This window comes from Corella eumyota, chromosome 7, assembly GCF_963082875.1.
Source record: "Corella eumyota chromosome 7, kaCorEumy4.1, whole genome shotgun sequence".
Classification (NCBI taxonomy): Eukaryota; Metazoa; Chordata; class Ascidiacea; order Phlebobranchia; family Corellidae; genus Corella; species Corella eumyota.
In genome coordinates, this window is record NC_137496.1 from 6,711,021 (window position 1) to 6,726,184 (window position 15,164).

The 15,164-nt window shown below is 27.8% G+C and overlaps 5 non-coding genes across 5 annotated transcripts; 4 read left to right on the top strand and 1 right to left on the bottom strand.

Moving 5' to 3' along the window:
• Positions 1–1,521: 1,521 nt before the first annotated feature.
• Positions 1,522–1,593, bottom strand: Trnae-uuc (transfer RNA glutamic acid (anticodon UUC)). The gene has a single exon. It is a non-coding gene; the product is annotated as a tRNA-Glu (tRNA).
• A 1,457-nt stretch (positions 1,594–3,050) lies between these two features.
• Positions 3,051–3,123, top strand: Trnak-uuu (transfer RNA lysine (anticodon UUU)). The gene has a single exon. It is a non-coding gene; the product is annotated as a tRNA-Lys (tRNA).
• A 3,100-nt stretch (positions 3,124–6,223) lies between these two features.
• Trnak-uuu (transfer RNA lysine (anticodon UUU)) lies at positions 6,224–6,296 on the top strand. The gene has a single exon. It is a non-coding gene; the product is annotated as a tRNA-Lys (tRNA).
• Positions 6,297–9,396: 3,100 nt separating this feature from the next.
• On the top strand, positions 9,397–9,469 carry Trnak-uuu (transfer RNA lysine (anticodon UUU)). Its single transcript has one exon. It is a non-coding gene; the product is annotated as a tRNA-Lys (tRNA).
• A 3,100-nt stretch (positions 9,470–12,569) lies between these two features.
• On the top strand, positions 12,570–12,642 carry Trnak-uuu (transfer RNA lysine (anticodon UUU)). The gene has a single exon. It is a non-coding gene; the product is annotated as a tRNA-Lys (tRNA).
• The last annotated feature ends 2,522 nt before the right edge of the window (positions 12,643–15,164 follow it).

Below are 15,164 nucleotides of genomic sequence, written 5' to 3' on the forward strand. Positions count from 1 at the left end.
TAAGTTTAAAAATGTTAGACGATGTTGTGTGTAATTTTACTTATATTGCCATAAAAACAATTTGCTCTTGTTTTATTAGAAGAAATTACCAATATACACCACGTAGACTTAATTATGCAAATTTTTTTACATATAATTATTTAAATTACCAAAATTAGATAAATTGTGTAACATTTTTTGTATTACGTAATTTAAAAGAAATTTTAGGTAAAATTATTTTTAATTTCTCCCAGTAAATATTATGCTGTACCAATCACACAGGCCATTAGTTGGCCGTTAATCGCGTCGAAGCGAAAAAAAGGGGCACCAATAACTGCTTTGAAGCGGGTGGAAAATTGGCTCTGTCTGCTGGGGTATTGCATTAACGCTTAAAGCTTTACAAAATAAAATGTAAAATATTTAAATTTTAAATATTCCAAACCAAATCTTTATTTAGTCAAATATACTTTTTTTTAAATTTGATACCTTTTTTTTGTATATAAGTTTTTCTTCGATAAGTTTATGTTGGATCTGGAAAGGTCAACTGCACGAGCTAAACATATAGAAACAACTGTTTCTTGCAGGTTAAGTATTATTGGTTCTAATTGCCCGATGATCGAGCTGCTGATTAAGTGCTGTTACAGGGTTCGAAACCGAGACCTTAGTATAAGCAAGTGTTTTGGCCACTACACCTCGCTGCCGTATTAAAAACAACCATTTAAACACCCCTTTAAGACCTAAAGCGACTATTAAGTTGCTCTATTAACCGCTTTAAGCGTTAATCCAATACCCCAGCAGATAGTGGCGCATTTTCCCACCCGCTTGAATGCAGTTAATGGATCCAACTTTTTTTCGCTTCGAAGCGATAAAAGACTAACTAATTGGATAAAACACACACAACATATAAAATTATTAATTTACCACATACAATAGTATTTAAATTATCCAAATTGAATAAATTATTAATATTTACACTCTTTCTCTTATTAATCAGATAAATTTTTATAAATATATATATAGAAAATCGTAAAACAATATGCAGCAAAGGGACAATTGTATTGTAATTTAACATATTGTTTAAGTGATCAATACTAAGATGTTTTCTGTGTCTTTGCCTAATAAAAAAGTGTTTAATTCAGAATACAGTTTAAAATCGCAAAGCTCCAATCTTGTTTTTTTTTAAATTAAGCTTTAATTTTTTTTATTATATAATGGATAATCGTTTCTTTCAATTTTCTTAACTATGTATTATGAAAATTAATAATATAGCCAACATCTCAGCGGTCGCATCATAAAATCAATTGACAATTTGATCTCATGAACTAATTAAAAACTGCATTGGCTGAAAATCGAACCCGAGCGTGACAGGCGTGGATTCTACAACTAAACCACCAATGTTTATTAAAGTTCCGACCCCAGTAATTATACTTGGCTGACAAGAATAAACGCCAAAAAATTAATTATAATTCATTCTTACTAACAGATTTAAAGTAGCTGTGATTTTAACATAATAATATTTGTGTTATCAAAATTGAATAAAAATTCCTACACCGGGAATCGAACCCGGGCCGCCTGGGTGAAAGCCAGGAATCCTAACCCCTAGACCATGTAGGAGACATCTCATTACTCGTTACAAACGCTATGAATGTACCCAAATTAAAAATTTAATACAATTATGTCTAAATATTTAATTCGAATCCAGAAAACATTAAATATTTTCATTTATACCTATTTAATGATAACTATAATTATGAAAAATAACTATAATTATGTGCTTTACTAATTATTTATTTTGTTTTCCGTACAATACCTTGCAAACATTACGTTATGGACATTACGATTATCAAGGATATTTACAAAACTAAAACTAGTTTTTCTTACGTCGAAATATTAATGTTTTATTTCGTTTAATTCTTAAACTAAATTTTATTATAATCTAATCAGCTATAAACTTTGTTACTTGCTGTTTCAATTTTTATTAAAAAAATTATACGGAAATCAAAATAACCCATTCAGTTAGCAAAATTTAAAAATACTTGAAAATCTACAAAAAACTTTAACAAACTTTTATGTTTATTTTTTTTTAATTTTTTAAAATGCAAATAAAATACAAGATAAAATTATGTTTTATTTGCACCAGAAACTCGCAAAGTAATTTTAAACAAGAAACTTGGCACATCAAAATAAAAAGCGTTGTTAGGTGACTTAGTCGGTAGAATGTTGGAGTTTTAATTTAAAAGCTAATAATTCAAATCTATTATTAAGCGTTGTTGTTCCTACACAAATAAGTGCAAACTTTTAAACAAGATTTAAAATTTTAACAGTAATTTTCATCAATCTATGTTGTCATAAAATTTGTCCAAGTTAGTTTGTAATGTGAAAGTTGCCAATGTTCACGCTACAAACATAAATACACAAACTAACTGATACGTGGGTAATCAAATTATAAAAATTAACTAAATTGAAAAGTATCAAATATGTTAACTAATTTAAAGTTTAGATAAAATTTTTAAGTATGGTAGTTTAAAAAATCCTTTGAAACTCGCTACTCATAATATTTTTTAATCACTAACCAAACACATAACAACCGAATAACTCCCAAATTAATTTATGCATTGGAATTCGAATTATTCAACATGAATAAACAAAGTAATTTGATTAATATTCTGTTTTTGATTATAACTAATTGTTTAAACGTTAACTTACGCCTTTTAAATTTATGAAGTAAAACAATTAATCGGACAAAGTACCATCGTCACTTACTTCAGCGTATTGTTGATGTAGTAATTATTATAGTAATTCTAATTACAAATTATCTTTGCGTAATTGCCTCATAAAAGTAACTATCTCATTTACAAACCGAAGTCTGTCGATTTAACAGTTTGTAAATATAAGCGAGAGGGTTACTTAAAACAATAACAAAAATATAACAAATGTTTGTGTTTAATTATTTTTAAATAATTAAAATAGAAATAAAATATGAAGTGCATTTATATTTAATTGTTGCCAAAAAAACGTTTACAATCAGTAACTATAATCCAAGTTGCAAAACACACAGTAATAGAAAACGTGCCCGGTTAGCTCAGTCGGTAGAGCGTTGGACTTTTAATCCAACGGTCAAGGGTTCAAATCCCTTATCGGGCGTTGTTGTTTTTAAAATATGTGTTAATTCTTGATTAAGTTTAAAAATGTTAGACGATGTTGTGTGTAATTTTACTTATATTGCCATAAAAACAATTTGCTCTTGTTTTATTAGAAGAAATTACCAATATACACCACGTAGACTTAATTATGCAAATTTTTTTACATATAATTATTTAAATTACCAAAATTAGATAAATTGTGTAACATTTTTTGTATTACGTAATTTAAAATAACTTTTAGGTAAAATTATTTTAAATTTTATTGCAAAATCGTCATCCCAGTAAATATTATGCTGTACCAATCACATAGGCCATTAGTTGGCCGTTAATCGCGTCGAAGCGAAAAAAGGGGCACCAATAACTGCTTTAAAGCGGGTGGAAAATGGGCTCTGTCTGCTGGGGTATTGCATTAACGCTTAAAGCTTTACAAAATAAAATGTAAAATATTTACATTTTAAATATTCCAAACCAAATCTTTATTTAGTCAAATATACTTTTTTTTAAATTTGATACCTTTTTTTTGTATATAAGTTTTTCTTCGATAAGTTTATGTTGGATCTGGAAAGGTCAACTGCACGAGCTAAACATATAGAAACAACTGTTTCTTGCAGGTTAAGTATTATTGGTTCTAATTGCCCGATGATCGAGCTGCTGATTAAGTGCTGTTACAGGGTTCGAAACCGAGACCTTAGTAGTGTAAGCAAGTGTTTTGGCCACTACACCACGCTGCCGGTTTAAAAACAACCACTTAAACACCCCTTTAAGACCTAAAGCGACTATTAAGTTGCTCTATTAACCGCTTTAAGCGTTAATCCAATACCCCAGCAGATAGTGGCGCATTTTCCCACCCGCTTGAATGCAGTTAATGGATCCAACTTATTTTCGCTTCGAAGCGATAAAAGACTAACTAATTGGATAAAACACACACAACATATAAAATTATTAATTTACCACATACAATAGTATTTAAATTATCCAAATTGAATAAATTATTAATATTTACACTCTTTCTCTTATTAATCAGATAAATTTTTATAAATATATATATAGAAAATCGTAAAACAATATGCAGCAAAGGGACAATTGTATTGTAATTTAACATATTGTTTAAGTAATCAATACTAAGATGTTTTCTGTGTCTTTGCCTAATAAAAAAGTGTTTAATTCAGAATACAGTTTAAAATCGCAAAACTCCAGTCTTGTTTTTTTTTAAATTAAGCTTTAATTTTTTTTATTATATAATGGATAATCGTTTCTTTCAATTTTCTTAACTATGTATTATGAAAATTAATAATATAGCCAACATCTCAGCGGTCGCATCATAAAATCAATTGACAATTTGATCTCATGAACTAATTAAAAACTGCATTGGCTGAAAATCGAACCCGAGCGTGACAGGCGTGGATTCTACAACTAAACCACCAATGTTTATTAAAGTTCCGACCCCAGTAATTATACTTGGCTGACAAGAATAAACGCCAAAAAATTAATTATAATTCATTCTTACTAACAGATTTAAAGTAGCTGTGATTTTAACATAATAATATTTGTGTTATCAAAATTGTATAAAAATTCCTACACAGGGAAACGAACCCGGGTTGCCTGGATGAAAGCCAGGAATCCTAACCCCTAGACCATGTAGGAGACATCTCATTACTCGTTACAAACGTTATGAAATTACCCAAATTAAAAATTTAATACAATTATGTCTAAATATTTAATTCGAATCCAGAAAACATTAAATATTTTCATTTATACCTATTTAATGATAACTATAATTATGAAAAATAACTATAATTATGTGCTTTACTAATTATTTATTTTGTTTTCCGTACAATACCTTGCAAACATTACGTTATGGACATTACGATTATCAAGGATATTTACAAAACTAAAACTAGTTTTTCTTACGTCGAAATATTAATGTTTTATTTCGTTTAATTCTTAAACTAAATTTTATTATAATCTATTCAGCTATAAACTTTGTTACTTGCTGTTTCAATTTTTATTAAAAAAATTATACGGAAATCAAAATAACCCATTCAGTTAGCAAAATTTAAAAATACTTGAAAATCTACAAAAAACTTTAACAAACTTTTATGTTTATTTTTTTTTAATTTTTTAAAATGCAAATAAAATACAAGATAAAATTATGTTTTATTTGCACCAGAAACTCGCAAAGTAATTTTAAACAAGAAACTTGGCACATCAAAATAAAAAGCGTTGTTAGGTGACTTAGTCGGTAGAATGTTGGAGTTTTAATTTAAAAGCTAATAATTCAAATCTATTATTAAGCGTTGTTGTTCCTACACAAATAAGTGCAAACTTTTAAACAAGATTTAAAATTTTAACAGTAATTTTCATCAATCTATGTAGTCATAAAATTTGTCCAAGTTAGTTTGTAATGTGAAAGTTGCCAATGTTCACGCTACAAACATAAATACACAAACTAACTGATACGTGGGTAATCAAATTATAAAAATTAACTAAATTGAAAAGTATCAAATATGTTAACTAATTTAAAGTTTAGATAAAATTTTTAAGTATGGTAGTTTAAAAAATCCTTTGAAACTCGCTACTCATAATATTTTTTAATCACTAACCAAACACATAACAACCGAATAATTCCCAAATTAATTTATGCATTGGAATTCGAATTATTCAACATGAATAAACAAAGTAATTTGATTAATATTCTGTTTTTGATTATAACTAATTGTTTAAACGTTAACTTACGCCTTTTAAATTTATGAAGTAAAACAATTAATCGGACAAAGTACCATCGTCACTTACTTCAGCGTATTGTTGATGTAGTAATTATTATAGTAATTCTAATTACAAATTATCTTTGCGTAATTGCCTCATAAAAGTAACTATCTCATTTACAAACCGAAGTCTGTCGATTTAACAGTTTGTAAATATAAGCGAGAGGGTTACTTAAAACAATAACAAAAATATAACAAATGTTTGTGTTTAATTATTTTTAAATAATTAAAATAGAAATAAAATATGAAGTGCATTTATATTTAATTGTTGCCAAAAAAACGTTTACAATCAGTAACTACAATCCAAGTTGCAAAACACACAGTAATAGAAAACGTGCCCGGTTAGCTCAGTCGGTAGAGCGTTGGACTTTTAATCCAACGGTCAAGGGTTCAAATCCCTTATCGGGCGTTGTTGTTTTTAAATATGTGTTAATTCTTGATTAAGTTTAAAAATGTTAGACGATGTTGTGTGTAAATTTACTTATATTGCCATAAAAACAATTTGCTCTTGTTTTATTAGAAGAAATTACCAATATACACCACACAGACTTAATTATGCAATTTTTTTTACATATGATTATTTAAATTACCAAAATTAGATAAATTGTGTAACATTTTTTGTAATACGTAATTTAAAAGAAATTTTAGGTAAAATTATTTTTAATTTCAATGCAAATTTGTCATCCCAGTAAATATTATGCTGTACCAATCACACAGGCCATTAGTTGGCCGTTAATCGCGTCGAAGCGAAAAAAAGGGGCACCAATAACTGCTTTAAAGCGGGTGGAAAATGGGCTCTGTCTGCTGGGGTATTGCATTAACGCTTAAAGCTTTACAAAATAAAATGTAAAATATTTAAATTTTAAATATTCCAAACCAAATCTTTATTTAGTCAAATATACTTTTTTTTAAATTTGATACCTTTTTTTTGTATATAAGTTTTTCTTCGATAAGTTTATGTTGGATCTGGAAAGGTCAACTGCACGAGCTAAACATATAGAAACAACTGTTTCTTGCAGGTTAAGTATTATTGGTTCTAATTGCCCGATGATCGAGCTGCTGATTAAGTGCTGTTACAGGGTTCGAAACCGAGACTTTAGTAGTGTAAGCAAGTGTTTTGGCCACTACACCACGCTGCCGGTTTAAAAACAACCACTTAAACACCCCTTTAAGACCTAAAGCGACTATTAAGTTGCTCTATTAACCGCTTTAAGCGTTAATCCAATACCCCAGCAGATAGTGGCGCATTTTCCCACCCGCTTGAATGCAGTTAATGGATCCAACTTTTTTTCGCTTCGAAGCGATAAAAGACTAACTAATTGGATAGAACACACACAACATATAAAATTATTAAATTACCACATACAATAGTATTTAAATTATCCAAATTGAATAAATTATAAATATTTACATTCTTTCTCTTATTAATCAAATAAATTTTTTTAAATATATATATAGAAAATCTTAAAAAAATATGCAGAAAAGGAACAATTGTATTGTAATTTAACATATTGTTTAAGTGATCAATACTAAGATGTTTTCTGTGTCTTTGCCTAATAAAAAAGTGTTTAATTCAGAATACAGTTTAAAATCGCAAAGCTCCAATCTTGTTTTTTTAAAAATTAAGCTTTAATTTTTTTTATTATATAATGGATAATCGTTTCTTTCAATTTTCTTAACTATGTATTATAAAAATTAATAATATAGCCAACATCTTAGCGGTCGCATCATAAAATCAATTGACAATTTGATCTCATGAACTAATTAAAAACTGCATTGGCTGAAAATCGAACCCGAGCGTGACAGGCGTGGATTCTACAACTAAACCACCAATGTTTATTAAAGTTCCGACCCCAGTAATTATACTTGGCTGACAAGAATAAACGCCAAAAAATTAATTATAATTCATTCTTACTAACAGATTTAAAGTAGCTGTGATTTTAACATAATAATATTTGTGTTATCAAAATTGAATAAAAATTCCTACACTGGGAATCGAATCCGGGCCGCCTGGGTGAAAGCCAGGAATCCTAACCCCAAGACCATGTAGGAGACATCTCATTACTCGTTACAAACGCTATGAAATTACCCAAATTAAAAATTTAATACAATTATGTCTAAATATTTAATTCGAATCCAGAAAACATTAAATATTTTCATTTATACCTATTTAATGATAACTATAATTATGAAAAATAACTATAATTATGTGCTTTACTAATTATTTATTTTGTTTTCCGTGCAATACCGTGCAAACATTACGTTATGGACATTACGATTATCAAGGATATTTACAAAACTAAAACTAGTTTTTCTTACGTCGAAATATTAATGTTTTATTTCGTTTAATTCTTAAACTAAATTTTATTATAATCTAATCAGCTATAAACTTTGTTACTTGCTGTTTCAATTTTTATTAAAAAAATTATACGGAAATCAAAATAACCCATTCAGTTAGCAAAATTTAAAAATACTTGAAAATCTACAAAAAACTTTAACAAACTTTTATGTTTATTTTTTTTTAATTTTTTAAAATGCAAATAAAATACAAGATAAAATTATGTTTTATTTGCACCAGAAACTCGCAAAGTAATTTTAAACAAGAAACTTGGCACATCAAAATAAAAAGCGTTGTTAGGTGACTTAGTCGGTAGAATGTTGGAGTTTTAATTTAAAAGCTAATAATTCAAATCTATTATTAAGCGTTGTTGTTCCTACACAAATAAGTGCAAACTTTTAAACAAGATTTAAAATTTTAACAGTAATTTTCATCAATCTATGTTGTCATAAAATTTGTCCAAGTTAGTTTGTAATGTGAAAGTTGCCAATGTTCACGCTACAAACATAAATACACAAACTAACTGATACGTGGGTAATCAAATTATAAAAATTAACTAAATTGAAAAGTATCAAATATGTTAACTAATTTAAAGTTTAGATAAAATTTTTAAGTATGGTAGTTTAAAAAATCCTTTGAAACTCGCTACTCATAATATTTTTTAATCACTAACCAAACACATAACAACCGAATAACTCCCAAATTAATTTATGCATTGGAATTCGAATTATTCAACATGAATAAACAAAGTAATTTGATTAATATTCTGTTTTTGATTATAACTAATTGTTTAAACGTTAACTTACGCCTTTTAAATTTATGAAGTAAAACAATTAATCGGACAAAGTACCATCGTCACTTACTTCAGCGTATTGTTGATGTAGTAATTATTATAGTAATTCTAATTACAAATTATCTTTGCGTAATTGCCTCATAAAAGTAACTATCTCATTTACAAACCGAAGTCTGTCGATTTAACAGTTTGTAAATATAAGCGAGAGGGTTACTTAAAACAATAACAAAAATATAACAAATGTTTGTGTTTAATTATTTTTAAATAATTAAAATAGAAATAAAATATGAAGTGCATTTATATTTAATTGTTGCCAAAAAAACGTTTACAATCAGTAACTATAATCCAAGTTGCAAAACACACAGTAATAGAAAACGTGCCCGGTTAGCTCAGTCGGTAGAGCGTTGGACTTTTAATCCAACGGTCAAGGGTTCAAATCCCTTATCGGGCGTTGTTGTTTTTAAAATATGTGTTAATTCTTGATTAAGTTGAAAAATGTTAGACGATGTTGTGTGTAATTTTACTTATATTGCCATAAAAACAATTTGCTCTTGTTTTATTAGAAGAAATTACCAATATACACCACGTAGACTTAATTATGCAAATTTTTTTACATATAATTATTTAAATTACCAAAATTAGATAAATTGTGTAACAATTTTTGTATTACGTAATTTAAAATAACTTTTAGGTAAAATTATTTTAAATTTTATTGCAAAATCGTCATCCCAGTAAATATTATGCTGTACCAATCACATAGGCCATTAGTTGGCCGTTAATCGCGTCGAAGCGAAAAAAGGGGCACCAGTAACTGCTTTAAAGCGGGTGGAAAATGGGCTCTGTCTGCTGGGGTATTGCATTAACGCTTAAAGCTTTACAAAATAAAATGTAAATTATTTACATTTTAAATATTCCAAACCAAATCTTTATTTAGTCAAATATACTTTTTTTTAAATTTGATACCTTTTTTTTGTATATAAGTTTTTCTTCGATAAGTTTATGTTGGATCTGGAAAGGTCAACTGAACGAGCTAAACATATAGAAACAACTGTTTCTTGCAGGTTAAGTATTATTGGTTCTAATTGCCCGATGATCGAGCTGCTGATTAAGTGCTGTTACAGGGTTCGAAACCGAGACCTTAGTAGTGTAAGCAAGTGTTTTGGCCACTACACCACGCTGCCGGTTTAAAAACAACCACTTAAACACCCCTTTAAGACCTAAAGCGACTATTAAGTTGCTCTATTAACCGCTTTAAGCGTTAATCCAATACCCCAGCAGATAGTGGCGCATTTTCCCACCCGCTTGAATGCAGTTAATGGATCCAACTTATTTTCGCTTCGAAGCGATAAAAGACTAACTAATTGGATAAAACACACACAACATATAAAATTATTAATTTACCACATACAATAGTATTTAAATTATCCAAATTGAATAAATTATTAATATTTACACTCTTTCTCTTATTAATCAGATAAATTTTTATAAATATATATATAGAAAATCGTAAAACAATATGCAGCAAAGGGACAATTGTATTGTAATTTAACATATTGTTTAAGTAATCAATACTAAGATGTTTTCTGTGTGTTTGCCTAATAAAAAAGTGTTTAATTCAGAATACAGTTTAAAATCGCAAAACTCCAGTCTTGTTTTTTTTTAAATTAAGCTTTAATTTTTTTTATTATATAATGGATAATCGTTTCTTTCAATTTTCTTAACTATGTATTATGAAAATTAATAATATAGCCAACATCTCAGCGGTCGCATCATAAAATCAATTGACAATTTGATCTCATGAACTAATTAAAAACTGCATTGGCTGAAAATCGAACCCGAGCGTGACAGGCGTGGATTCTACAACTAAACCACCAATGTTTATTAAAGTTCCGACCCCAGTAATTATACTTGGCTGACAAGAATAAACGCCAAAAAATTAATTATAATTCATTCTTACTAACAGATTTAAAGTAGCTGTGATTTTAACATAATAATATTTGTGTTATCAAAATTGTATAAAAATTCCTACACAGGGAATCGAACCCGGGCCGCCTGGATGAAAGCCAGGAATCCTAACCCCTAGACCATGTAGGAGACATCTCATTACTCGTTACAAACGTTATGAAATTACCCAAATTAAAAATTTAATACAATTATGTCTAAATATTTAATTCGAATCCAGAAAACATTAAATATTTTCATTTATACCTATTTAATGATAACTATAATTATGAAAAATAACTATAATTATGTGCTTTACTAATTATTTATTTTGTTTTCCGTACAATACCTTGCAAACATTACGTTATGGACATTACGATTATCAAGGATATTTACAAAACTAAAACTAGTTTTTCTTACGTCGAAATATTAATGTTTTATTTCGTTTAATTCTTAAACTAAATTTTATTATAATCTATTCAGCTATAAACTTTGTTACTTGCTGTTTCAATTTTTATTAAAAAAATTATACGGAAATCAAAATAACCCATTCAGTTAGCAAAATTTAAAAATACTTGAAAATCTACAAAAAACTTTAACAAACTTTTATGTTTATTTTTTTTTAATTTTTTAAAATGCAAATAAAATACAAGATAAAATTATGTTTTATTTGCACCAGAAACTCGCAAAGTAATTTTAAACAAGAAACTTGGCACATCAAAATAAAAAGCGTTGTTAGGTGACTTAGTCGGTAGAATGTTGGAGTTTTAATTTAAAAGCTAATAATTCAAATCTATTATTAAGCGTTGTTGTTCCTACACAAATAAGTGCAAACTTTTAAACAAGATTTAAAATTTTAACAGTAATTTTCATCAATCTATGTAGTCATAAAATTTGTCCAAGTTAGTTTGTAATGTGAAAGTTGCCAATGTTCACGCTACAAACATAAATACACAAACTAACTGATACGTGGGTAATCAAATTATAAAAATTAACTAAATTGAAAAGTATCAAATATGTTAACTAATTTAAAGTTTAGATAAAATTTTTAAGTATGGTAGTTTAAAAAATCCTTTGAAACTCGCTACTCATAATATTTTTTAATCACTAACCAAACACATAACAACCGAATAATTCCCAAATTAATTTATGCATTGGAATTCGAATTATTCAACATGAATAAACAAAGTAATTTGATTAATATTCTGTTTTTGATTATAACTAATTGTTTAAACGTTAACTTACGCCTTTTAAATTTATGAAGTAAAACAATTAATCGGACAAAGTACCATCGTCACTTACTTCAGCGTATTGTTGATGTAGTAATTATTATAGTAATTCTAATTACAAATTATCTTTGCGTAATTGCCTCATAAAAGTAACTATCTCATTTACAAACCGAAGTCTGTCGATTTAACAGTTTGTAAATATAAGCGAGAGGGTTACTTAAAACAATAACAAAAATATAACAAATGTTTGTGTTTAATTATTTTTAAATAATTAAAATAGAAATAAAATATGAAGTGCATTTATATTTAATTGTTGCCAAAAAAACGTTTACAATCAGTAACTACAATCCAAGTTGCAAAACACACAGTAATAGAAAACGTGCCCGGTTAGCTCAGTCGGTAGAGCGTTGGACTTTTAATCCAACGGTCAAGGGTTCAAATCCCTTATCGGGCGTTGTTGTTTTTAAATATGTGTTAATTCTTGATTAAGTTTAAAAATGTTAGACGATGTTGTGTGTAAATTTACTTATATTGCCATAAAAACAATTTGCTCTTGTTTTATTAGAAGAAATTACCAATATACACCACACAGACTTAATTATGCAATTTTTTTTACATATGATTATTTAAATTACCAAAATTAGATAAATTGTGTAACATTTTTTGTAATACGTAATTTAAAAGAAATTTTAGGTAAAATTATTTTTAATTTCAATGCAAATTTGTCATCCCAGTAAATATTATGCTGTACCAATCACACAGGCCATTAGTTGGCACCAATAACTGCTTTGAAGCGGGTGGAAAATTGGCTCTGTCTGCTGGGGTATTGCATTAACGCTTAAAGCTTTAAAAAATAAAATGTAAAATATTTAAATTTTAAATATTCCAAACCAAATCTTTATTTAGTCAATTATACTTTTTTTTAAATTTGATACATTTTTTTGTATATAAGTTTTTCTTCGATAAGTTTATGTTGGATCTGGAAAGGTCAACTGCACGAGCTAAACATATAGAAACAACTGTTTCTTGCAGGTTAAGTATTATTGGTTCTAATTGCCCGATGATCGAGCTGCTGATTAAGTGCTGTTACAGGGTTCGAAACCGAGACCTTAGTAGTGTAAGCAAGTGTTTTGGCCACTACACCACGCTGCCGGTTTAAAAACAACCACTTAAACACCCCTTTAAGACCTAAAGCGACTATTAAGTTGCTCTATTAACCGCTTTAAGCGTTAATCCAATACCCCAGCAGATAGTGGCGCATTTTCCCACCCGCTTGAATGCAGTTAATGGATCCAACTTATTTTCGCTTCGAAGCGATAAAAGACTAACTAATTGGATAAAACACACACAACATATAAAATTATTAATTTACCACATACAATAGTATTTAAATTATCCAAATTGAATAAATTATTAATATTTACACTCTTTCTCTTATTAATCAGATAAATTTTTATAAATATATATATAGAAAATCGTAAAACAATATGCAGCAAAGGTACAATTGTATTGTAATTTAACATATTGTTTAAGTGATCAATACTAAGATGTTTTCTGTGTCTTTGCCTAATAAAAAAGTGTTTAATTCAGAATACAGTTTAAAATCGCAAAACTCCAGTCTTGTTTTTTTTAAAATTAAGCTTTAATTTTTTTTATTATATAATGGATAATCGTTTCTTTCAATTTTCTTAACTATGTATTATGAAAATTAATAATATAGCCAACATCTCAGCGGTCGCATCATAAAATCAATTGACAATTTGATCTCATGAACTAATTAAAAACTGCATTGGCTGAAAATCGAACCCGAGCGTGACAGGCGTGGATTCTACAACTAAACCACCAATGTTTATTAAAGTTTCGACCCCAGTAATTATACTTGGCTGACAAGAATAAACGCCAAAAAATTAATTATAATTCATTCTTACTAACAGATTTAAAGTAGCTGTGATTTTAACATAATAATATTTGTGTTATCAAAATTGAATAAAAATTCCTACACCGGTAATCGAACCCGGGCCGCCTGGGTGAAAGCGAGGAAACCTAACCCCTAGACCATGTAGGAGACATCTCATTACTCGTTACAAACGTTATGAAATTACCCAAATTAAAAATTTAATACAATTATGTCTAAATATTTAATTCGAATCCAGAAAACATTAAATATTTTCATTTATACCTATTTAATGATAACTATAATTATGAAAAATAACTATAATTATGTGCTTTACTAATTATTTATTTTGTTTTCCGTACAATACCTTGCAAACATTACGTTATGGACATTACGATTATCAAGGATATTTACAAAACTAAAACTAGTTTTTCTTACGTCGAAATATTAATGTTTTATTTCGTTTAATTCTTAAACTAAATTTTATTATAATCTAATCAGCTATAAACTTTGTTACTTGCTGTTTCAATTTTTATTAAAAAAATTATACGGAAATCAAAATAACCCATTCAGTTAGCAAAATTTAAAAATACTTGAAAATCTACAAAAAACTTTAACAAACTTTTATGTTTATTTTTTTTTAATTTTTTAAAATGCAAATAAAATACAAGATAAAATTATGTTTTATTTGCACCAGAAACTCGCAAAGTAATTTTAAACAAGAAACTTGGCACATCAAAATAAAAAGCGTTGTTAGGTGACTTAGTCGGTAGAATGTTGGAGTTTTAATTTAAAAGCTAATAATTCAAATCTATTATTAAGCGTTGTTGTTCCTACACAAATAAGTGCAAACTTTTAAACAAGATTTAAAATTTTAACAGTAATTTTCATCAATCTATGTTGTCATAAAATTTGTCCAAGTTAGTTTGTAATGTGAAAGTTGCCAATGTTCACGCTACAAACATAAATACACAAACTAACTGATACGTGGGTAATCAAATTATAAAAATTAACTAAATTGAAAAGTATCAAATATGTTAACTAATTTAAAGTTTAGATAAAATTTTTAAGTATGGTAGTTT